This window comes from Lithobates pipiens, unplaced genomic scaffold (assembly GCF_037356315.1).
Source record: "Lithobates pipiens isolate NorthernLeopardFrog02 unplaced genomic scaffold, aLitPip1_a1.2 Scaffold_59, whole genome shotgun sequence".
Lineage (NCBI taxonomy): Eukaryota > Metazoa > Chordata > Amphibia > Anura > Ranidae > Lithobates > Lithobates pipiens.
The window spans coordinates 1,464,455-1,490,501 of record NW_027507880.1 but is presented as its reverse complement, the minus strand read 5'-3'; the positions used below and the strand labels follow the sequence as shown (position 1 = coordinate 1,490,501).

The following is a 26,047-nucleotide window of genomic DNA, read 5'->3' as shown; positions in this document are numbered from 1 at the left end:
TCATATAAAATGTTAACCCAGTGGTATGCTGTTTAGGTTAAATTCAAGATTTGGTTTCCATAAACATCTGATATTTGCTGGAGATCTGATAATATCTCTAGTTTCCATAAAACATAAAATACACGGTTTACTTTTTAGTTTTCCAATACCTATACTAATTTAAAAGATCTGGGCATGTGATGTGATTTTATAATCATTAGTTTTTATGAAAGTTTAAATTTTTATCAAGACAAATGACAGAAATTATGACTAAATAACAGATCAGTTACAGTATTTAGATACATAGATAATAGTATCCAAAAATAATAAAAAATATAATATAAAGAAAACCATATTAATTATCTCAATTATAGTAGGGATAATAAAGATAACGATTGGGAGTTTATTAATACATCCATTGTGGAGACAATACACAAAAGTAATATAAATATTATCTTCATATATTTATATACTGCCAATTCAAGTAATTCAAAGATAATGAACCTAAATATATTCCCGAACACCCCTATGGGTGCTAAACTGTGTTCGGGACAGTAATACTAACCTGTCATTTAATAGATACAAAACAAAGATTAAATATTAGAGCGGGGTAAGTAATTTTTTAATTCAAGTTATCTAGGAACAAAGAACTCATGCAATGTTTTGGGGACTAGCCCATTTTAACCATGGCTGCCATATTTTATGAGTATGTTCTTTTTTATGAGGCCGAAGAGCTAGAATTGATTCATAAATGTAATGAGTTTGAGTCGATTCTATCACTTCTTTTATGATAGGAGGATCAGGATTTTTCCAGTTCCTCGTTATACTGATCCTGTCTGACAGCAAAATATGTGTAAACACATTTCTAAACTGGATAGGATATCGATCAAGATCAATGGATAATAGAGCCAGTGAGGGATTTGGAGGAATGACTGTTTTGGTAATTTCAGACATAACTTGAAAGATTTGTTCCCAATATTACCCAAGTTTAGGGTGTGTCCAAAATGTATGTAACATATCACCTTTTTTGCCGCACAATCTCCAACATTTGTCGTCAAATGTGCCGTTGAATTTAGATATTTTCTCAGGAGTAAGATACCAGCGTTGAGTCAATTTAATGGATACTTCCCATAATGTAGAGCAGCATGCGGCTTTATATGTGGTGTTACAAGCTTTTTCCGATTGGTCAACAGTATAGGCGTATCCTAAGTCTTCTTCCCATCTAATTAAAGGGATAGTCTTTGTAAACACACTTTTTTGTTGAAGAAGATTATAGAAAAGAGAGATCCCTTTTTGTTGATGTATGGGGATCTTAAGGAAGGACCAAGCCGATTGGGGAACATTATAGGTCCATGATGGGAGGTTGGAAATGCAATTCTTAGTTCAGATGTAGAGGAATAAATCTGAATTTGGCAACTGAAATTTCTTTTGAAGTGTAGGAAATGGTTTGATCACCCCATTATCAAGTAGATCAGATAGATATTTAATTCCCTTCTCTATCCATGGTGTAAATGAGGTTGTCTTCATGAAATTATGTAGAGTATTTAGCGGAAATTGGACTTTGGTAGGAAGAGGGTGTGAGGAAGTTAGATGCAGAAATCAAACCCAGGATTTAAGTGTTGCTAATATTTTTGGGGAGATGCGAGAAGGTATCTTGGCTCCAAGTGCCATGGAAGGAATCCATATTGATAGATTATTTCCTGGGATCTTAGCAGTTTCCATCTTCCCCCAAATTGTAGATGGAGGAGACAGAAACCATTCCTTAGACTGTGTGAGAACCGAGGCTAAATAATAATCTTGGAAATCCACATACCCTGTTCCCCCAGCTTGACGTTTCTTCACTAAGTTTGAATGAGCACATCTAGATTTTTTACCCTGCCAGATGAATCTAGAAAACAGAGTCTGAAGGGATTTGAAAATTTTTAACGGAATTGGAAATGGGAGTTCTAAAAAAGTATAAAATTTGTGGAAAGTGAAGCATTTTAAATGCTGCCAAACGTCCCATCCATTAAAAATTCATGGGATGCTAGTATAGTGAGATTTTCTTGTAATGCATTATGAAATGCAATAATTTTATATTGGAACAGTGATTTACATGAATTTGATAATTGAATACCCAAATATTTAATTGTACTTTCAGTTTACGTATAAGGGAATTTTAATTTAAGATGTTTAGTAGTATTTTCATATATCCCCAAGTTCAATATACAAGCTTTATTTGTGTTAAGCCTATAATAAGAAACTTTGCTGAACATAGTTAGTGTTTCCTGAATTTCCGGTAATGATTTCACAGGATCAGTAATCATAAGAACAACATCATCTGCAAAAAGGTTGATTTTATGTTCTTGTTCAGCAATGGTAACTCCTAGAATTTTTTTGTTGGACCTAATACTCTCAGCTAGGGGTTTAATAACAAGGTTAAAAATTTGGGGGGATAAGGGGCATCCTTGTCGTGTACCATTTGTTATTGGGAATGGAGGAGATAAAGAATCCGTAGTCAACACTCGAGCCGAGGGGACAGAGTACAGGGCTAATATTGCTTTGTTGAATTGACCTGTTAAGCCAAATTTAGTCAGAACTGATGACAGGTATCCCCAATGAACTCTATCAAACGCTTTTTCAGCATCAAGCGACAGAAACAGGGATGTCGATTTAGTGAGTTCTACATGGTGTATTATATTTATCATTCTTCTAGTAACATCCGATGCTTGTCTTCCTTTGGTGAAACCCGATTGATCTCTATGGATAAGAGAGGGTAACAAACTATCTAGTTTTTTGGCTATAAGTTTCGCATAAATTTTAACATCTAAATTGAGTAAGGAAATTGGTCTAAAATTTTTAGGTGAAGATGGTTCCTTATCTGGTTTTGGAAGAGTTACAACAAGAGCATTCAGCATTTCATTGGGAAATTATGAAGAATTGGCTGCTAAATTATAAATGTCACATAGTATAGGTGCTAGAGTACTTTGAATTTTTTTTAAATATTCCCCTGTAAAGCCATCTGGACCAGGTGATTTCAAGTTAGGAAGAATATGGATAGTTTGTAGAATTTCAGGGATAGTAAAGGGAGAATTGAGAAATTCTAATTGTTGTGGGGAAATAGATGGAAGTTTGACACTCTTCAAAAAGGTGTCAATCTCCTCCTGAGAAGGTTGATGGGTATCGCCATCGTTCTTAATGTTATATAAATTATTATAATATGAGCTAAATGCTTCAGCTATTGAAGAAGGCTTAAGCAATTTTTCATTAGTGTGAGGATGGTAGAGGAATGGAAATAGTCTTAGACTGATAACCTTTAATGCGTAATGCCATTGTTTTCACTGCTTTGTTCCCTGTTGCATAAGTGGTAGCTCTGAATTTTTTATAGGATTTCTCATGTGTCTCTAGAAGTATGGTTCTTAATTCATTACGTAACTGGAAAATTTGTGTTTTAATGAAAGGAGAAGGAACATTTTTATTGTGTTCCTCAGCTTTGGCTATCTCCTTAGTAAGTTCATCCATTCTCTGTGTTCTCTTTCTTTTAGCTTTAGAACCTAATTGCATAAACACCCCTCTCATAACAGCTTTAGCAGCATTCCATAATATCATTGGGTCAGATATAGACGTCAAATTAATTGAAAAGAATTCAGTAAGGTGTTGTTGGAGTGTTGTGGAGTAATTTTCATTTTGGAGAATATAGTTATTAGCTCTCCATATATATATGAATTTGATTGGGATGATGTGGTTGTTATAGACATGGTAATGGGAGCGTGATCCGACCACATGGCCATATGTATATGGAAGGATGAAATCTTGTCAAGCAGCCATTTATCTGTCAAGAATAAGTCAATTCTGGAGTAGGTATTGTGCCGTGGTGACAAATATGTGTAATCCCTTTCATTAGCATGTCCACATCTCCACACATCAAATAAGTCATTCGAAGTTATCAACTTATCAAGGGGAGAAGCATAGCGTTTGGACTTAGCAGAAGAAACCATATCATTGTTTGGAATCAAATTGAAATGTCCACATATCAGGAGGTGTCCTTTTTGAACTTTCTTCGCCTCCTCTATAGTTTTTTTTATGAAATGCATTTGCCTCATATTCGGAGCATAAATAGATATAAGGGTGTATTGAATATTGTTAATGGTACGAATCAAAAAAAATATAGCGACCTTCAGGGTCAGTGATACAATTATCTAATTGAAATGTAATAGTATCTCTAATAGCTATTAACACCCCTCTTTGTTTTTTGGAGAATTTTGTTTGAAAAATATGAGGAAAATGTTTATGTTGACATTTGGGAGATGCATCTTTAGCAAAATGTGTCTCTTGAACACATAATATGTCACAATTAAAGGATAAGGCAGACCTCCACATAGAGGTTCGTTTCGCTGGGTGATTCAGTCCCCTTGCATTTGGGGACAATATTTTGAAAAACATATTAATATATATCAAAATTATATGTTACTATAATTCTATATAATCCTAAAAGAATATTCTCTAGTTTCTATAACGCTTAAACTAAATATCTAAGTATTTGTTATATGATCAGTTCATAGTTACTATTAAATCATGTACACAACAATGTAGATTATTATTTTTTTTCAAACCTATGAAATAAACGAGTTCTTACTCTATTAGTAGTTATTTGGCAATATATATTGCAAGGGGAAAAAAAAATTATAAAAAAAAAAAAAAAAAAAAAAAAGACAGAGAAGAAAAAAAAATAAAAGAGTGAAGAAAAAAATATTTTCCAAGAGTCAGCAGTAATCCACTCAAAGGAATGCTGACCAAGATAGGGGGTGAAGTTCAAATAGTAAGGTATTGAGCATCAAACCAGACCGTGTATGTCAGTAATGCATATGAGTTAACAGGCAGGAGTAGTTCATTTGTATTTAATTCTATTTTGTTCACGTTTTTGTCCAAAGTGGAACAAATTTGGTGTTTCCTTCAAGGCAGGGGTGTTATGTGGAAGATCAACTATAATACCCCATGTTTGGAGTAATTGCATGCCATCTTCAATGGTAGATATAGCAAAATGTTTCCCGTTGTAAGTGGTCAAGATAGTGGCTGGATGTCTCCATTTGTATGTGATCTTTTGATTAGATAATGCCTTTGTTACAGTTTTGAGCTGTCTTCTCATTTGTAGTGTAAATTGCGAGAGATCGGCGAATAATTGTATATCTGAGTATGGTGGTGGCAGAGCAGTTAGCTCCCTCGCTTTGGAGAGAATTTGCTCTTTAGCTTGATAAAAATGAATTCGCAGAATAACATCTCTGGGAACTAATTCTTCTAGATGTTTTGGTTTGGGAATTCTATGAATACGATCGATTGTAAGTTCAATCTGCGATAATTCTGGCAATAATGTTGAAAATAGTGTATTTGCATAGTTACGTAAGTCCATAGGTAGAACTGACTCTGGTATTCCTCTCATTTTAATTTTGTTTCGACGCGAGCGGTCCTCGAGATCTGCCAATTTCATCTTGACCCACATGGAATCATCTTTTTGTTCTGTACATGCATCCACTAGCTCATTCACTGTTTTAGTGCATTCCTCCATTTTGTTTTCAACGTATTGCAGTCTACCATCCATATGTTTCATATCAAGAGAGAATTTATAAATCATGGAGGATAGATTAGATATAATAGATGATTGTAATGACACAAGCATTTCTTTCATTGTGGAATCTAGTACTGGCTGACCTGATGTTGGGAAAGCAGCTATAGATGTCTCTAATGAGGACATAGCATTATCACTATGCAGAGCTGTGTTCACAGTATCAGCTGCCTGACATGATGAATCCAGCTTCATCCGCGATTTTGCGGGTCCCTGGGATGTTGGGGATAGTTGAGAGGAGCCATTAGAATATGAGGATGATAATTCCTCATCCATTTCAGGTGGATGGCTATCAGAAAGGTTTGTGTGAGTTTTATTATTTTTTCTCACAGCTCCGGCGGCGCCCATCTTGGATTTTAGTCAGCTCACTGCTCTGTTTAAATGTAAATGATGACAGCTTTTTTGGTCTCCTTTCTTGTCCTCTTTTGCGAGACATTATTGCCCTTACTGTCCCAGGAGTACTGCAGAGTATTTAGGTATGTTTTTATAGGAGAATACCTGCCTGTTTTTTGCTGTTAAACGGCCGACTATGGAGAGCTCTAGGCTTAAGCAGCCATCTTCTTCAGCGCGCAAGCCACGCCCATGTGATGTGATTTTAGAAGTCCTGAATTTTGATTTTAATTCTACTATCACCTGAAATAGTGTCTACACAAATTCCCCTGGAAAGGATGTTACACTTTTGGAAAGATTAAGATAATGAATGTTGGTTCTCCTATGTTATATCAACATACAGGACACCTTTCCTGATACTTACGCCTCCGTACTAATTTTTCTATATTTTACTTTACTACATTATACTTTATTTTTATCTAGTTCATGGCTTGTTAATATGATGCATCTCTTCTCTCAAGTTTTTTTTTTTTTCTTTCCTTTAGGAAACTTAGATATTACGCTTAGAGAATACTTTATACGATCATAGTTTACTTTTGTTGATCACTTGCTGTGATGATCTGTACTCTATATAAGGTAACATTTTGTTGCTTTGACAACTTTGCCCCTCTTTTAGTCGTTTTGATTGTATTGTATTGATTGTATTGAATCTTTCATGATTCTTTAACCACTTTCAGACCGGACCATTTTGCTGGTAAATGACCAGAGGTCTTTTTACACTTTGGCACTGCGCTGCTTTAACTGGTAATTGCGCGGTCATGCAATGTTGTACCCAAACAAAATTTGCGTCCTTTTCTTCCCACAAATAGAGCTTTCTTTTGATGGTATTTGATTGCCTCTGCGATTTTTATTTTTTGCGATATAAATGTAAAAAGACCGCAAATTTTGAAAAAAAATGATATTTTCTACTTTTTGTTATTAGAAAAATCCAATAAACTCAATTTTAGTCATACATTTAGGCCAAAATGTATTCAGCCACATGTCTTTGGTAAAAAAAAAGTCAATAATTGTATATTTATTGGTTTGCGCAAAAGTTGTCACATCTACAAACTAAGGTACGTTTTCTGGAATTTACGCAGCTTTTAGTTTACGACTGCCTATCTCATTTCTTGAGGTGCTAAAATGGCAGGGCAGTACAAAACCCCCCCAAATGACCCCATTTTGGAAAGTAGACCCCCTAAGGAAATTGATAAGAGGCATGTTGAGCCCATTGAATATTTTATTTTTTTGCCTCAAGCGATTGAATAATGACAAAAAAAAAATTTTTTTTTTTTTTTTTACACAAAGTTGTCACTAAATGATATATTGCTCACACATGCTATGGGCGTATGTGAAATGACACCCCAAAATAAATTCTGCTGCTTCTCCTGAGTATGGGGATACCACATATGTGGGACTTTTTGGGAGCCTAGCCGCGTACGGGGCCCCGAAAACCAAGCACCGCCTTCAGGCTTTCTAAGGGCGTAAATTTTTGAGTTCACTTCTCACTACCTATTACAGTTTTGAAGGCCATAAAATGCCAAGATGGCACAAAACCCCCACAAATGACCCCATTTTAGAAAGTAGACACCCCAAGCTATTTGCTGAGAGGCATGTTGAGTTCATGGAATATTTTATATTTTGCCACAAGTTGCGGGAAAATTACAAACTTTTTTTTTTTTTTTTTTTTTTAACAAAGTTGTCACTAAATGATATATTGCTCACACATGCCATGGGCATATGTGAAATGACACCCCAAAATAAATTCTGCTGCTTCTCCTGAGTACGGGGATACCACATATGTGGGACTTTTTGGGAGCCTAGCCGCGTACGGGGCCCCGAAAACCAAGCACCGCCTTCAGGCTTTCTAAGGGCGTAAATTTTTGAGTTCACTTCTCACTACCTATTACAGTTTTGAAGGCCATAAAATGCCAAGATGGCACAAAACCCCCACAAATGACCCCATTTTAGAAAGTAGACACCCCAAGCTATTTGCTGAGAGGCATGTTGAGTCCATGGAATATTTTATATTTTGCCACAAGTTGCGGGAAAATTACAAACTTTTTTTTTTTTTTTTTCACAAAGTTGTCACTAAATGATATATTGCTCACCCATGCCATGGGCATATGTGAAATGACACCCCAAAATAAATTCTGCTGCTTCTCCTGAGTATGGGGATACCACATATGTGGGACTTTTTGGGAGCCTAGCCGCGTACGGGGCCCCGAAAACCAAGCACCGCCTTCAGGCTTTCTAAGGGCGTTACAGTTTTGAAGGCCATAAAATGCCAAGATGGCACAAACCCCCCCCCCAAATGACCCCATTTTGGAAAGTAGACACCCCTAAATTTAGGGGTACACTAGTGAGACTAGGTAATAAATGGCGGGTGCCCTGAAACTATAAAAAAATAACTAACCAACCAGCGTCACCTGTAACAGTTATATGGTGATCACTGGTGAAAGGGTTAACTAGGGGGCAATTAGGGGGCTTTATGCGGTAGTATATGGGGGTCCCTGGCGCTATAAAAAGCTGCAGCGAACCTAAATACCTACCTGCCTAACTAGCGTCACCTGTGACACTAATACAGCGATCAGAAAAACGATCGCTTATTAGGCTGGGTTCACACTGGAGCGATGCGGGAACGCCACGAATGCGCGGCGGGTTCCCGCATCGCATGCCTCCCGGCGGCAGTTCACACTGCCCTATGCGAACTGCTGGGAGTGTCAGTGAAATGTTACTGACACCCCCAGATCAGTTCGCATATCGCAGTGCGATCTGCAAACTCGGATCGCATGGTGTGAACACCCATGCGATCCGATTCTGCTGCGGGCCAAAAAAAGGGTCCCGTGCGAATTTGCGGCGGGTGCGGCGGGTGTGGCGGGTGCGGCGGGTGCGGCGAATGGCTGAACTCGAATCGCACAGAGATCGGATGTGATTTGCACTGCAGTGCGGTGCGAATCACATCCGTTCTCATAAACCGCTGCAATGTGAACCCAGCCTTAGTGACACTGGCGACGGGGGGTGATCACGGGGTTAAACCTTTATTGGGGGGGTTAGGGGGGTACCTTAGAACTAAAGGGGGCTAACCCTAACTGCCCTAACAGTTATTAGTCACAAATGACACCCGCCGGGTGATCAGGGGGTTAAACCTTTATTAGGTAATAAATGGCGGGTGCCCTGAAACTATAAAAAAATAACTAACCAACCAGCGTCACCTGTAACAGTTATATGGTGATCACTGGTGAAAGGGTTAACTAGGGGGCAATCAGGGGGCTTTATGCGGTAGTATATGGGGGTCCCTGGCGCTATAAAAAGCTGCGGCGAACCTAAATACCTACCTGCCTAACTAGCGTCACCTGTGACACTAATACGGTGATCAGAAAAATGATCGCTTATTAGGCTGGGTTCACACTGGAGCGATGCGGAAACGCCGCGAATCCGCGGCGGGTTCCCGCATCGCATGCCTCCCGGCGGCAGTTCACACTGCCCTATGCGAACTGCTGGGAGTGTCAGTGAAATGTTACTGACACCCCCAGATCAGTTCGCATATCGCAGTGCGATCTGCAAACTCGGATCGCATGGTGTGAACACCCATGCGATCCGATTCTGCTGCGGGCCAAAAAAAGGGTCCCGTGCGAATTTGCGGCGGGTGCGGCGGGTGTGGCGGGTGCGGCGAATGGCTGAACTCGAATCGCACAGAGATCGGATGTGATTTGCACTGCAGTGCGGTGCGAATCACATTCGTTCTCATAAACCGCTGCAATGTGAACCCAGCCTTAGTGACACTGGCGACAGGGGGGGGGTGTTCACGGGGTTAAACCTTTATTGGGGGGGTTAGGGGGGTACATTAGAACTAAAGGGGGCTAACTCTAACTGCCCTAACAGTTATTACAGTCACAAATGACACCAATGCAAAAAAAAAAAAAAAAAAAATGACATTGGTGTCACTGTGACTGGGGGGCAGGGGTAATTGGGGGGGTGATCGGGGGGTAAAGGGGGGGGTGTGAGTGTGCCTGGCATGTTCTACTGTGTGTGTAGAGTGTTGGTGCAACTTACTGATCCGCTCTCCTCCGTGTCGGAACGAAAAATACCGACACGGAGGAGAGAATACATCACTTCCTCTCCTGTGTTTACATTACAGGAGAGGAAGTGATGTCACCGGGGATTTCTATTCGTCGGGAGCGATCGCGAGGGGGTGGCCATGAATGAATGGCCGTCCCCTCGTCCGGGATCGCTCCCGAACGAATACCGACCGCCGCAGGCACCGGGCCCCCGACCCTCGGGAGGCAAGGGACGTACATGTATGTCCTTATGCCTGCCCGTGCCATTGTACCGACGTACATCGGCGTGCGGCGGTCGGCAACTGGTTAATATTTTGGCTTTGTTACCGTAGTCAAAACTTGTCTTAGCTACTTAATTTTTTTTTTGTTATAATTAAAATTTCAATAAACTCGGTAATGTGAAAAAAAGATCTATACTCAGTCAAAAAACTTACAAACAAAAAACAAACAAAAAAAAAAATACTAAAACACGGGACTCCAGGACCACTTGTTTTTTTTCTGCCACCACTTTTCTCTGTTTCTATGTTTCATATAAAACTAAGCAAAATAAATTTTTGATATATATATAATGTGCCCTCATTTTGATATATTTGTGCTCTCTGTGACAGCATATTGCCATGTCAGGACACATGAGGGCTCCTCTGAGTCTAGAGATGCACTTGAATATTGATTTTACTACATATTTTCTTAAATGGACAAGATTGTTTTCTTACTTTTGTGATGTAGAGATGTATTGTTTAAGGAAATGTAAATAAAAAATATATTCAGCCTAAAAAGAAGCAAAATATATGTGTGTGTGTATAGATATACAGTAGATACACTGAAAGTTTAGGTGGAAGGCAGGGCATTCAACCATTTGTTTGGCCTGCCTAACGTCCACAATGCACTGTGCTGTTGCACAGTGCATTGAAAGACCTGATTGGCTGAAACAATGAAGGCGTTGTCCAATCAGGGCAAGAGCACTGTCAGAGCCATGATTGGATGCTGTCATGATGACTCTGTCCAATCATGGCTCACGGCTGTTAGTTCCATCCCACACTATAAAATTATTCTTTCAATAGCGGCCATTTTCACTGTGATATCAGCGTGGAGAGAAATAGAACAGGGCTCTCTTCAGCGCTACTAGACAGTTAGTGTGCTATAGTGTGCTATTCTAATTCTATTGTCAGTGTAGAATATCAGTTTAGTGTGAATCTAGGTGTAGTGCGACCATTCATCTTTACATCAGTGTGACTGTAGGGATAGTTCAGCCAGTGTGAGTGTAGTGTGACCACCATTTATCTTTACATTAGTGTGACTGTAGGGATAGTTTAGTCATTGTGAGTGCAGTAACCATTTAACACAGTATATTTCATTGCATTACTGCAAATTTGTCCATATTTCAGTTAGCTACATGCCGTTTAACGCATTACATTTCTGTACATTACTGCAAGTTTAACACTGTATATTTCAGTGCATTATTTTCAGTTTAACGCAGTACAGTTCATTGTGTTACTGCAAGTTTAGCACCATATATTTCAGTGCGTTAGCTTCTCAAGAGGGCCGTCAAAGAGTACATGTGTGAGTATGGCACAAAGACAGGCTCAGGCCTTCTATGCTTTTTTTCCCCACGCCAATGGCTGCACATAAAGGATGCATGCACTGTACTGACACCATTTGAGGAGTCCACAAGGATGGTTAGCTGTGACAATGCATGCATCAGTAACATAATCCCTGTTTGTGTGTTGGTCAAGAGAGGAGTGCTAGAGAAGTGATATATTTCACAATTTTTATAGTCCTCGTCGCCCAGCTGTCAGCTTCCACATCACATTGTCAGTGTCTGCATCACATGGTGGACGATTATCTAAGGGCGAAAACACAGATGGAGAACTTTCCAGATGACGATTAACTGGCTTAATGGGTCATGAGAATAGACCACTGGCCAGAGATTGCCCAGTATGCAACTGAACTGCTTGGCTGCCCTGCATCCAGCGTGCTTTCCGAATGGGCATTCTGTGCAAATGGAGATTTTGTTACTAATAATAGAATGTGTCTTTCCACAGACTCTGTGAATTTATCAAAATTAATCAGTCCTGGATTACCAGCAGTTATGAAGCCCCTGATGTCAATGTCGCTGATAAAGTGTTTTTGGGATGTGGAATCTCTGCAGGACTTTTAGGACTTTGTGTAGTTTTCATGAGCACAATTAACACCCTGAAAGGTGCATATCATTAAAAATTTTGACAGCAAGGCCAATTATTGCTTTCATCAAGAGCACCTCTATAGGGTTATGATATGAAGGTGCCAACAACACCCAAAGACCAATTTTTCCGCACCTGTTTGACAGGTACATATGATTTTATTTTTGACAGCAAGTCCAATTCTTGCTTTCATCAAGCGTACCTCTATAGGGTTATGGTGCGAAGATGCCAATGACACCCAAAGAACAATTTTTCCACACCTGTTTGCAGTTTTTGAAAGCAAGGCCAGGCACTTTTGATTTTTCAAGTTTCATAAACTTCATTGGGGTTTGTTATTCGGTTCAGAAATTTTGCGATGTTCGAAAGTTCTGGTGCAAAACCAAATGGGGGTTGTTCAGCCCATCCCTGTTTGTGACTACCTTCCCTCTTCCAATAGGAAGGGAGATATGGTCAGGGAACCTACCTCGTTTCAATCAATCTGTTTGACTGGCAACCAGATGAAGAAAACTACCTCTATAATGTACTCTTGTCTCCAACAATCAGATACTGCAGATTCAGACAGATTCAGAACCCAATGGGAATCGGCTCTCCAAATGCACTTCTCAAACCCACAATGGGAGAGTGCATGTATTCTAGCATACTCAATAAGAATAAGATTGCAAGAAAATTCCTACAAATTGTTACCACAGTGGTACACAACACCAGTGAAGGTGAAAAAATTGTACCCGGAGACTTCTGATCTGTGCTGGAGATGCAGAGAGGTTAGAGAAGACATGCTGCACATCTGGTGGGAGTGTCCTAAAATAGCCTTCTATTGGAGTAAAATCTGTGAACTAATTCTTTACATCACTGGCACTAAGATTAAGTTTACCCAAGCATGTTGTCTCTTGCACATGTCTAATTATCCTCTAGATAGATATAAGCAATCTCTGACTTGACACCTCCTGAATGCTGCAAAAGCTTTGATCCCTAAATACTGGAAATTGTCAAAAGTACACTCATTCAGAGAATGGGCCCGCACAGTAAATCATATTTCCGAAATGGAAGAAACGCTTGCTATAGCTGATGAAACTTCTGACAAATTTCCACAAAACATGGTCCACCAGGTTTCAATTAAAATATTTAGAAACTTATGATAGACTGACAACAGGGTGAGGGAGCTTCTGAACATTTGCTGTATCATTTACAAGCTTGACCATCCTACCTCTGTCATCCATGAGTTGCCATTAATAGAACATATTTGTACCTGTGGCCCCTATTGGGCAATTTTGACCCTTTATTTTTTTTTTTTTATCTGTTTACTTTCCATCTCGATCTTATACTATTTTTCTTTGAATTCTATTGCTTCCCTGCTGCAAATGGAGTCCTTTGCTTCCTTCGTACAGTAGTAGACTTTATTTTTGTTTATAGCGCAAAAAATAAAAACCGCAGGGGTGATCAAATACCACCAAAAGAAAGCTCTATTTGTGGGAAAAAAAAGGACGTAAATTTTGTTTGGGAGCCACATTGCAGGACTGTGCAATTGTCAGTTAAAGCGACACAGTGCCAAATCGCAAAAAGTGATCTGGTCTTTGGCCAGCAAAATGGTCTGGGGCTGAAGTGGTTAATTATGCTCAAAAAAACTTTTATTGCTAAAAAAACTACATATAGCCCATTTACGGCATAGGTAATAGCCTTTTAGTCTTTGAATGTGGTGACATTAGCTGCTTTGGGACTCCCTGTACCATCCAAAATAGCAGCCTATCCATATTTCCCACTTCTATTATGGTCCCATCCAATTCTTCAGATCTGTACCAAAAATTCATCTTTATTAGTACAACTCCGCCTCAAATGGATGTACACAGGCAGGGTGGACAGGGATATCTTGCTTAAATCTCCTGGTTTTAGCCATGTGGGATGATGACAACTTCCCTGTCCTATATAGCCATTCCAATCTGTATTTTTAAAGTACATGGAAGTAACTAAAGATCCCTCTCTAATCTCAATATTAAGATATAGAAAATGGATTTTAGTTTGGCTAGTCTCATATTGCAAGGAACTACTCAAAGAGTTGGTATTGAGCTGCTTCATAAACATTTACAAAGAGCTTAGGTCACCGTCCCATAGGAGGAGGACATCATCTATATACCTCCTCCAGAGTCCAGCTCTGGCTCCTGTTGGTATAGATGATGTCCTCCTCCCACTTAGCCATAAACAGGTTTGCCATGCTCAGGGTGAACTTAGCGCCCATGGTGATTCCCCTATTTTTCCAATAGAAGGAGCCACCAAGCCAAAAATAATTATCAGACATGGCAAACCTAAGTAGACTCAACACAAAATCCCTTTGGGTGGGTAAAAGGTTAATGTCCCTTTTCAGGAACATATTCACTGCTTCAAATCCATCTTGATGTGATATAATAGTGTAGAGAGAAGCAATATCAGCCATAGCCATAATGTAATAACTTGAGCAGAATCCTTTAAAAGGATGGAGTTTGTGAGACTAGGGGCTGTAAAAAAACATTAATACACTTCCCAATTCTTGAAGTAACAGAGTCCAAACTGCTAATTATAGGCCTCCCCGGTGGGTTAGCTTAATTTTTGTGGACTTTGGGAAGGTAATAAATGATTGGTACTCTTGGTGCTATTGGTATCAAAAAAGCTTTCTCTTTTTCTGTGAGTAAGTTATCCCTACAATCTTGAATCAATGATTTTGGTCAATTCTTTTTTTATATTTGGTGGTTGGATTGTTGTGCAAAGGTATGTAAGTATCAGTATCAGAAAAAATTCTGTTCATTTCACCCACATATGCTGTTCTGTCTAACACAACATTCCCACCAACCTTATTGGTAGGTCAGACTATGATGTCCTCTCTACCAGGGATGATCTTCATGTTCGACTCAAACATTGGCTGTTCGCCAGTTCGCCAAACAGCGAACAATTTTGTGTGTTCGTGGCAAATTCGAAAGCAGTGGAACACCCTTTAAAAGTTTATGGGAGAAATCAAAAGTACTAATTTTAAAGGCTTATATGCATGGTATTGTCAAAAAAAAGTATTTGGGGACCTGGGTCCTGCCCCAGGGGACATGTATCAATGCAAAAAAAGTTTTAAAAACTGCTGTTTTTTTCGGGAGGAGTGATTTTAATAATGCTTAAAGTGAAAAAATAAAAGTTGCGTGCTCGGATAAGGGTCTGGTATGTGATTTTTTGGGGGACCCCACGCCATTTTTTTTTTAATTTTGGTGCTGGGTTCCCCTTAATATCCATACTAGACCTGAAGGGCCTGGTGTGAAATTTAGGGGGACCCCCATGCATTGAAATGTCATTTTGATGTCAGACTGTTCTAAACATGGGAAACATGCACCCCTTTACAGGCATACTATAGACACCCCCCAGGTACGAAATTTAAAGGAATATTACACTTTTTTTTTTAACTTTAAGCATTATTAAAATCACTGCTCCCGAAAAAACTGAAATTTTTTAAACTTTTTTTTGCATTGGTACATGTCCCCTGGGGCAGGACCCAGGTCCCCAAACACTTTTTAGGACAATACCATGCATATAAGCCTTTAAAATTATCACTTTTGATTATTCATGTTCGTGTCCCATAGATTTTAACGATGTTCGCGTGTTCAAACAAATTTTTTGCCTGTTCGCATGTTCTGGTGCGAACCAAATGGGGAGGGTGTTCAGCTCATACCTACTTTCTACTTTCCAGGGATTCCAACTCTCTTTAAACCTTTGATTACTGCTGTCCCTTTTGATCCTTTATTTGTTGATGTCTTTCATCACTAAATACCAAGCTGCATGGAAGTATATTCATTCCCTGGTGGATTGAAAGAGAGGCATTGGACAATCCTGAGTGCCTCACTCCACCTTCAATTGCATCCCTCCCTCTCGGGGGATAAGAGAGAAGATATATTTTGATGTTATTTTTCTGATGTACGCTTGCACATCAATAAAGGCCCCAAATTTAATTTATCTGGAGCAAATTTTAAGCCATGGACAGATATGTTGTGCGTTCCAAGTGTCAATTTCTGGTTGATGCGATATCCGGAATGAACATAGATAGGCATGCTTGTGTCATAAGGCCACGCCTCTGACAATGTGCTATTGGATGAAATGCGTTAGGCGGGCCCCTGGAGAAACAAGCATGCTCTGAGCCACAGCAATACTTGATTTTAACCAAATATTCATTTTTATCTACTCTTATGGAAGTACAACCTTTAATTGCTTAACATTCCTCTACGGGCTTCACTATGTGGTGTTTTTCATTTGTTTGTGACACCGGTCTCATGATTGGGGGAATGTTATGAGTGAACTTGGATATCAGAAGTTGAGTTTGGAAAGAGGTGATTAATGTAAGCCTGTCCTGCGATGCTGCCACAGCACATATGCATATCCATCCATTGAATGTTCTTGATGTTGGAGTTGCTGACAGATTCTGTTACATGTTTGTAATTATTCTCTTTCTGGTAAGGAGATTGGATTTGGCACTGTGCTGTGGTGTGCTGCAAATTCACACTGTAGCTGATGCAGGGATCTCATCTCTTCCTCTTCCAGACTTTAAAGACGTTTAATATTTATTCTTAGTACCAAATGTGGACTTTTTATGCTTTTTGTTTGTGAATCAAACAAATTGTGTTGACTGCTATTTTTCATAATTTATGTGTGAAGTTTTTATGGAAGTGCGGATATCCCATATATGGTTAAATGTTAGAATGCCTGTGTGGGCTACAACATGTGGGCCACACTTCTAGACAATTATCTGTCAGAATGAGAGCATCACCATAAGCATATGGTGTGGAAGAGGGCTCACGTGTGGAAGAAAAAAAAATACTGCAATTTTCACACGCTGGTGAATAGTGTACTGGAATTGTAGGAATTTACACTGGGTTCACCAAGGACTATAATTATGCATGAATTGATTGAAAATCTCACATTATAGATGCACTGTGCGAAATATATTGTGTAATGGAATTTTCTGTATTCATATGCACTTGTAAATGGAAAGGACACGTTGAAGGTCACAGTATATGAGTGGAGTGGGAATGTTTTTCTGTTCTGGCTATTTTATGCATTATAATGGGAGGTATTACTTATATATTGAGTTTTTTTGTTTTTATTTTAAGGAATTGGGGATTCACTATTTTAAGGATATAGGGTGGAAAAGTGCTTTAAGGGAGCAGGGCATGCTACACTGATTTAATTATTAATATTATTTGGATTGTGGAAAGCAAAATTGAGTGTTGGCTGATCTTACAGCTTGTATCTTTTACAAATAAGTATAGGTAGGGATAGAAGCACAGAGATCACATTATCAGAATCTACTGAATAGCTTGAATTAACTTGAGAAAACCATGGCATGGTCTGCAATGTGAATACAAACATGCAAGTCACCAAAACAAAATATACAAGCCAATTCTTAATAGCATTATTAAGCCGGCAGACCTTATATAGAAATATTAGCATTTGAATCCAAGATCAGTCTTCCAAAAATATGTATTTGATTTACGAAGAACTACAAAGGTATGCTCATTAACAATTCAAGTTTTGGAATGAGGGTGGACACGGATATCCTGCCTAAATCTCCTAAAATATGGATCTACAGCTGTGACTATCGTAGAATATGTGTATGGGCAAGTTGAAACATGTGTAGTTAGTTCCAACAGCCAGCCCAGGTTGGGAAAGGGGTTAATACATTTTAGGATTATTTCCTAGGCTTTTGATTTTGGTGGGCCCACCAGTTATATAAAGAGAGGGAGTGTTGAGACTGGGAGCTGATCAAGCTGGTAGTCAGAGTGGAGAGCGTGTAGTTGGTTTAGAGATCCACCTGTGAGCACACAGACGGCGCTAAAGATAATGGGAGCCACAGACAGAATCCAAGTCATAGACAATGCCTATATGGTTTCTCACCTTGTGTAGGTATGCCTGGGCCATTATGCTATTTTAGTTAGAGTCAGGGAAAGGTAAGGAACAATCTACAATCAACCAGTCATTAGGCATGGTACCTAGTAAGGTGACTGGTCCTCTGGTAATGAAGGGGTCAATGTTCTGGCTCCCTCCCAAGCAGTAGGTCTCCCGTGACAACTGGGAGAAGACTAGCATCTCAGAGATCTATGGCATTGTCACATGGTATAGGAAGGGCAGGTTGAATGAGAACATGCATGAGGGATATACTATGTGTTCAGCAGGACCCCATTCTGCTACTGGGAGTGAGGTAACAGAGGTACGCTGGAGTGCCAAAGTGGGTGCAGACTCAGCATGTCGCTTCTAATACAACATACAAGTTACAGGGTGTAGTGACATGGGACAGGGTGTAGTGACATGGGACAAGTCACTTTTCAGAGGAACTCTGCACTTTATTACGGCACATAGTGAAGGTTCATCTCTAAGTCAGGGAACTGCTTTAATGCTTGATTTTTCACATGACCGCAGTCTCTGCCTGGTCCGCGACATTGATAAGCATATTCCGCGCAAGTGTTACCCTACATGCACGGGCACAGTAGACCCTGCCCACCTGTGCATCATACACAGATACAAGAAAACCTCTGACAACATCAATCACAATTCGGCATCACAAACCACTTGGATAATGATGGAATGATTTCCCTTTCTATTGAGGTATACAGTATATGCCCCTTGTGACTGGGTGGGAAAAAGTGGACACGTGTGCAATCAATAGCACTCAATACATTGGGCATGGATGCCATGGCATGAACTCCACTGTTTATATAATTGCACAATGATGGCATATAAGGTATATGCTATATGTGAGTATCTGCTATGGTATGGAAGTCACGATGAACTCTTTCTAGTACACGCGAGAAAGAAGCCTGTGATGTTCCTTCCATGTCACCAGCAACCATTTGGAAGTATGCCTTTCCCAGGAAGTGGAGCACCGTTAACAATTTTGTCATGCCAGCTATTGTGTGACTTTGCTGGGTTGTGGTTTCTAACACTAAACTCAAGTGCAAGAATGAGCTCCTTTGTCAGATTAAACTTTTTCAGGGCTTCCCTTAAAGTGTGCTTGGTAAAATGCCTGGGTGCCATGATGTCAACTCTTCTCCTCCTCAGGAGGTTAAACAGGAGCAGATTGCACTCAAACACCTGCATGACTGCGCAGCACACTCTCTCCAACCAGACTCCAACACCCTCAGGGGATAGCCAATTACCACCTGCTGATACTACCAGCAAACTCAGGTAGTAATTATCACCTCTGAAGTGAAGGGCTTCTTCTGATGTAATTTCATCAAGGCAGTTGTGTGCATTGTCCGTTGTTAATTTTTTTACATTTTATACTGGGGTACTGCCCAGTGCCCACTGCTTCCTCCTTTCTCACACCCACCTCTATCTGATTGCTGGATCAAAAAAAAGTAAATGCCCTTTTTACCTTATCACGTAATTCCATAGCCCAGAGTTTCTCTTCTGATTACTTTCCACTTGGGTCCTTCAGTGCCTTCATGACATTGACATTTCCTTTTGGATGTCCAGTGGTGGGGTCTCTCAGGATCCAGAAGAGAATGACATCATCACTGGCAAGAGCAGGGGACCAATGATCTCGGACTTCATCACAGTTGGATTTACGGTCCTCCAGGATAAGTTGTGATGAAGAACCTGTGGGGGGTCTTAGTTGAGTATATCTGGCTTAAAGGCTAGATTCACCTATGAAAAAAATAAAAATAAATGCACATAATTTTGCTGGTAAAGAAATGTGCATTTACATTTTATTTTATTTTATTTGGAGGACTCCTGCAGACTTGTCAGTGTATCTGCTCATACCTCATACAAGAAGATAAACACTGACAGGAAAAGACAATGAACTACCAGAGCGCTCAACAGCACCATGGTAGTTCATGGAAACTTCGAGTCGACAGCTGCAAAGACTGTTGGGACTTGTAGTTTCCCATTTCTAGAGGACTGTGAATGAATGATGTGTCCAGGCCGGAGGAGCACCACACGGCCATGTTATTTTCAAAACAGTGACAACGGGTGCCAAGAGAAGATGCATGCCTGCTGTCACTGGGGGGGGGGGGGGGGGGGGTTGAGAGGCTGCAGCTACTGCAACATGTTAAAAGTTCCAACCTAGATATGGGTAGAATATGTAACATGTGCCAAAAGGTATATTTATCCTTTAACAAGGTAAGTGTGGAAAACACACCACGTGAGTGACGCACTGACATCACGGGTGACGTGGCTCCACACTGGCACACCCTTGATGTACCTATTGAGGCAGTGAATGCCATCTTCAGCACAGGCCACGCATACTGACTAGATGACTACAGACTGCTCTAACCCCTGCGAGAGACCAGAGCAATTGAGTACCAACATTGGCAGCCAACCTAATTCCCTGTGAGATATACACTTGCGAGGACCATGCTTTCCTCCTCTGATCCAGGAAGTGGACATACTGATGTATTGGTTGGGTGAGCAGATCCAACGACCCCATACTTTGCTTACAGTGTGCGTGCACTTTACTGCTGCCTGTATGAGTGTTTGAACCAACTGACTCTCATCAGTATTAATAAGTTTGCATAATAACTGATACTATACAGTGCTGAAGGTTCAAGAGACTCTATCCCCCACAGCCCTGTGCTACTCTACTTTCAGTCCCACTATTGTGCATACATTCCAAATCCAGATGAGGACAAGCCCAATCTGGTGATCCACCTGAATATCTATCTGCTGCAGACCTGAATGGGCCATAATAATTATGACCCCTTTCACACTGAGGCAGTTTTCAGGCATTTTAGCACTAGAAATAGCGCTTGTAAAGTGCCTGAAAACTGCTTCCCATGCTGCCCGAATGTGAACACCTGAGTGCTTTCACACTGGGTGGTGCACTTGCGGGACATTAGAAAAGTCCTGCAAGGACTTCAACTTAGCGCTAAACCCCCTACAGGACACTTCAGGTGGCAAATCCAGTTTGCTATACAAAAAAGCGACGTAAAATTAAAAAACTTCTGACTTCACTCACTTTATTTGACACCTGGCGCTTGAGCAATCCCACAGGTGGAGATTTTAGATTCTACTCGGCTTTGCACAACAAATTTCCATACATTAATTTACATTTTCTTATCACAGTGAGACCTACACCTTTTGCGAACCACCAAGATAGGCATAAAAACGTTCTCAGACCATGCACCGATCTCAGTGTCATTACACAAAACTGTTAGCCCTTGTATACACGGTCGGACATTCCGATGGAAAATGTCTGATTGGACCGTGTTGTCGGATAATCCGACCTTGTGTGGGTTCCATCGGACGGTTTCCGTCAGAATATCCAACCGACAAAGTTTTAGAGCTGGGCTATAAAATTTTCCGACAACATGATCCGATCAGACTTTGTCCGATCATTTGTAGAGAATTCCGATTGGACAAAGTGCCACGCATGCTCAGATCATATTCCTAGACCAAAGCTATTGGCTACTAGCCTGAACATAGTCCCAGGCTAAATAACGTCATCACATTACTAATGATTGGATTTTCCAACAACTTTGTCCGACCGTGTGTATGCAACACCAGTTTCGGACAAAATCTGTAGGACAAAATCCAACGGATTTTGTTGTTGGAATGTCCAACTGTGTGTACAAGGGCTTTGACGACTTGGAGCCCCCAACTGAAGGTTGAATTCCTCATTACTCACAGACACATCAACTGTAGAAAAGATAACAGAAGCGATACAACTGTACTTTAAGGAAAACATCACTGATGGGACCACTGACAGTGTGGGCAGCCCATAAGTGTGTAATATGGGGGGAATTTATGAAAACTGGCACTGCCAAATAGAGGCAGAAAAGGAACTTACTGATCTGACAAGCATACACAATCATTAGCACTGGAAACTGAAACACTCTTGCTTGACCTACGTAAGAAAATAAAATCCCTTCTAAGTCTTAAAGCACAGAGAAAAGTCCTGTAAGCATCATCTTTGGGGTGGTTTGGAGCGCCATGTACAGTGCTTCCAAATCACCCCGCCCATTGAAATGAATGGGCACCGCTTCCAAAGTGCTGCAACACAGGCACTTTTAACCCTTTCCTCGGCCGCTAGTGGGGGGGTTAAAAGTACTCCCCTAGCAGCCAAAAAATGTCTCTAAAACAAGTGACGCTATAGTTCCAACGCTCTTGCGTCCCCAGTGTGAAAGTAGCATTACTAACATTTGGTGCCCACAGTTGCGTCTATCCCAGACAACATTTTCTTTTTATACCTATTTTAGACTTTGTGAAGGTGTTGGTGGAGTTTTTTACCCAGTGTTTTTTGTACTTAAATTTTTGATTAAAATTTTCCCATGATTAAGCTGCATGGTCCTGTTGTGACTTCCTTATTTGGGGTCCTTTACCCAAAAAAACTCTGGATTGCACCGCTAAGAGGTGAGTCCGCAAACACTTGGGATGCTGTAATGTGAGATATTGGAAATACTTTCTTTTTCCTTTAAATGGGGAAAATGTCTTGTAGGATGGGTTAGATCAGGGTGAGAGGCAGGATTGGGGAAAAAATTATGTTAGCCCATAATGGAGATTTTGAATGTTTAGCTACTGGACTGAAAATGTTCCTCCTATTGGTCATTTCATATAGAAAGTATCTAGTTACCTATGCTGACTTATTAATGCCATGCATTCAATGTTAGGAACAGAACAATTTCCTTGTTCCCACACTTTTTTCAGAAGGGTGTCCTCCTTATTACCCATGACACAGTAACTCTACAGGAAATGTCAAACTCTAGGGAGAATTTCCTTAAAATTTTGCATATTTTACTGTGTTTATACATATTTGTAGCCTTTTGTTTATTTAGATTATGCACATAAACCAACATCTTATCAATATATATAGAGGCAGGTTGAAGCTATTGCACTACACCTGATTCAGATTTCTACGTGCTCAAGTCGTGAGTAGAATTACACTTTCGGGTACTATTTGAATGATATTTATATGATTGCATTTCTATGTAATTGCAACACTGTAACACAGAATAATTCCTGCAACCTCTCTGTAGCCAACTAGACATGCACTAAGTATAGAATTTTCTCGAATAGGTTTCCAGATAGTGACAAGTGTAGACCATGCTCTGATGGAAACCCATGTGGTGGGGTTACAACGCCCATGAAAAGAGAGTGCTTAAACAATTATCTTCATGGCAGGATCATCAGAGGTTATGTTACTGATTTAAAGAGTGAAAATTACTTTTAAAATGACATTAACATCTTATTAATATATCTAATGTACTCTTTTTTTCAGTTTTTTTTTTTTTTTTAGATGGTTGAGTTTGGTTGTAAATTGGCTTGACATCAACATATACTTTGCCCATTCTAAGTTGAGCTGATTGGCGCTTATACGAGGACTAAAGATGTAGATATTTGTGGTGAGGCCCCCAGCAATCTCCATATGAAAGACTATTCCTCTAGCTATATACAGAATAATATCTGTTATCACAGCAGTTGTATAGAACAGCCATTCTTAACCAGGGTTCCTCCAGAGGTTACTTGGGACTCCTTGAGCTGTGACTGATTGACCTTCCATCTGATGGTGCTTGCATAGTTCCAGGTCCAGTGCCATTTGGCAGAGTCAGCCGAATGATACCAATAATTTTTTTATCTGTTAGTAAGTGTGGCTTTCTGACCACCAATGTAAGGGACATTCTTCTCACTGACCACTAATATAAAAGGATATTCTTACCATTGACCAATTTAAAGAGGAGATACAGCCGTTCGACCATTTTTTCACCCCCCGTACTGACCACAATGCATTGTGGTGCTGAACAGTGCATTGCAAGCCCTAATTGGCTGAAGCAGTGAAAGCTGTCAGAGTCATAATTGGACACTGTCATCATGACTTTATTCAATCACGGCTCATTCCTGTCCCACAGTATACAAGTATTCTTTTAATGGCAGACATTTTCAGTGTGATTTCAGTGTGCTATCAGTTAGTTAGTGTGCTATACTGTGCTATTTTGCTTCAATTGTCAGTGTAGAATATTAGTTTAGTGTCAGTCTAGGGATAGTGTGAGTGTAGTGAGACCGAGTCATTCATACATACATTAGCGAGAATAGGGACAGGTCATATAGTTTCAGTGTAGTGTAGTGAGACCATGTCAGTAATCTTTAGATTAGTGTATAGATAGAGTAGGGACAGTTCAGATAGTGTCAGTGTAGTGATGGGTGAACACTGTTTATTTGATTATGTTACTGCCAGTTTAACGCCATTTACCTCTGTATGTGTTACTGCCAGTTTAACGCCATATCTTTTTGCGTGCGTTACTGCCAGTTCAATGCCACATAGTTCTGTATGTTACTGCCAGTTGAACACCATATAGTTTTGCGTGCGTTACTGCCAGTTTAACGCTATATAGTTCTGTGTGCGTTACTTCGAGTTTAACATCATATAGTTTTGTGTGCATTACTGCCAGTTCAATGCCATATAGTTCAGTGTGCATTACTGCCAGTTTAACAGCATTTACTTCTGTGCTCGTTACTGCCAGTTTAACGCCATATTGTTTTGTGTGTGTTACTGCCAGTTTAACGTCATATAGTTTTGTGCACTACTGGCAGTTTAACACCATTTACTTCTGTGTGCATTACTGGCAGTTTAATATCATATAGTTTTGTGTGCGTTACTGCCAGTTTAACGCCATATAGTTCTATGTGCGTTACTGCCAGTTTAACGCCATATCGTTTTGTGTGCTTTGCTGCCAGTTAAACGCCATATAGCTTTGTGCGTTACTGCCAACTTAACGCCATATCGTTTTGTGTGCGTTACTGGCAGTTTAACGCCATATAGTTTGATGCGTTACTGCCAGTTTAACGCTATTTACTTCTGTGTGCATTACTGCCAGTTTAACACAATATAGTTTTGCATGTGTTACTGCAGTTTAACGCCATATAGTTCTGTGTGCATTACTGTTAGTTTAACGCCATATCGTTTTGCGTGCGTTACTGCCAGTTTAATGTAATTTACTTCTGTGTGTGTTACTGCCAATTTAACACCATATCGTTTTGTGTTTTACTGTCAGTTTAACGGCATATAGTTTTGTGTGTTAGGCTTGATTCACATCTATGCATGTTGCTTTTGGGCGTTTTTGCAGTGCTTTTTGTGGTGCTTGCCGCGTTTTTGGACACGCATTTTTACTGTGATTTTGCGGCGATTTTGCCATGTTTTGCGTTTTTTTTTTGTTTTTGTTTTTTTTTACACTGTGGTTGCTTAGCAACCAGATATATACAGTGAAAAAATGGAGGAAAAAAAACGCAAATCGCGGCAAAATCGTGGCAAAAACGCGGTACTTGCGTTTTTGATGCAGGTCCATTGACTTCTATTACATGCAAAATGCTGCATTTTGCATGAAAAAAAGTTCCCGACCCTTTCCAAAAACGCAGGGGCACAAAAATGCATTGATGTGAACATGTTCCATAGGAACCTATGTTAAAAAAATTTCCTTGCATTTCTGCAAAATGCAAAATGCATCAAAAAACGCGCTAGTGTGAATCGAGCCTTACTGCCAGTTTAGCGCCATTTACTTCTGTGTGAGTTACTGTAGTATATATACTGTAGTAATATATAGTTCTGTGCATCACTGTATGTTTGGCGCATTATATTGCAGTATACTATAGTGTATCCGTGGAATGTGTCTGTGTAGTGTGAGTACTCAAATTAAAGTGCACCAAACACTTTTTTACATTGGAAATGGAAATTTTTTTTTAAAAAAAGTCTCAATCAGTAAATCCATTTAAAACCATAAACTATATAAGAAAAGTCCATATGAAACACTTGTAAATCTTGATGTCACCACAGTGTATACACACAGAGAAGAGAGTGCCTAACCACTGTAACTGATATCTGCTTACCAGATGGCAAGCATAAAGGGCAGATGGCTATAACCCAGCCAAGGCCT

The 26,047-nt window shown here is 39.9% G+C and overlaps 2 protein-coding genes across 3 annotated transcripts in view; both read left to right on the top strand.

Moving 5' to 3' along the window:
• LOC143958170 (mannose-binding protein C-like) overlaps positions 1-26,047 on the top strand; it is a 586,186-nt gene that overhangs the window by 411,972 nt on the left and 148,167 nt on the right. The window lies entirely within an intron of this gene.
• Positions 22,966-26,047, top strand: part of LOC143958188 (mannose-binding protein C-like) — a 36,498-nt gene continuing 33,416 nt past the window's right edge. The window contains exon 1 of one of the 2 annotated variants that reach the window (XM_077467658.1): positions 22,966-23,072. The gene's annotated coding sequence lies outside the window, so the exon portion shown is untranslated. The remainder of the gene's footprint in view (positions 23,073-26,047) is intronic. The other variant, XM_077467659.1, reaches the window with a different exon arrangement.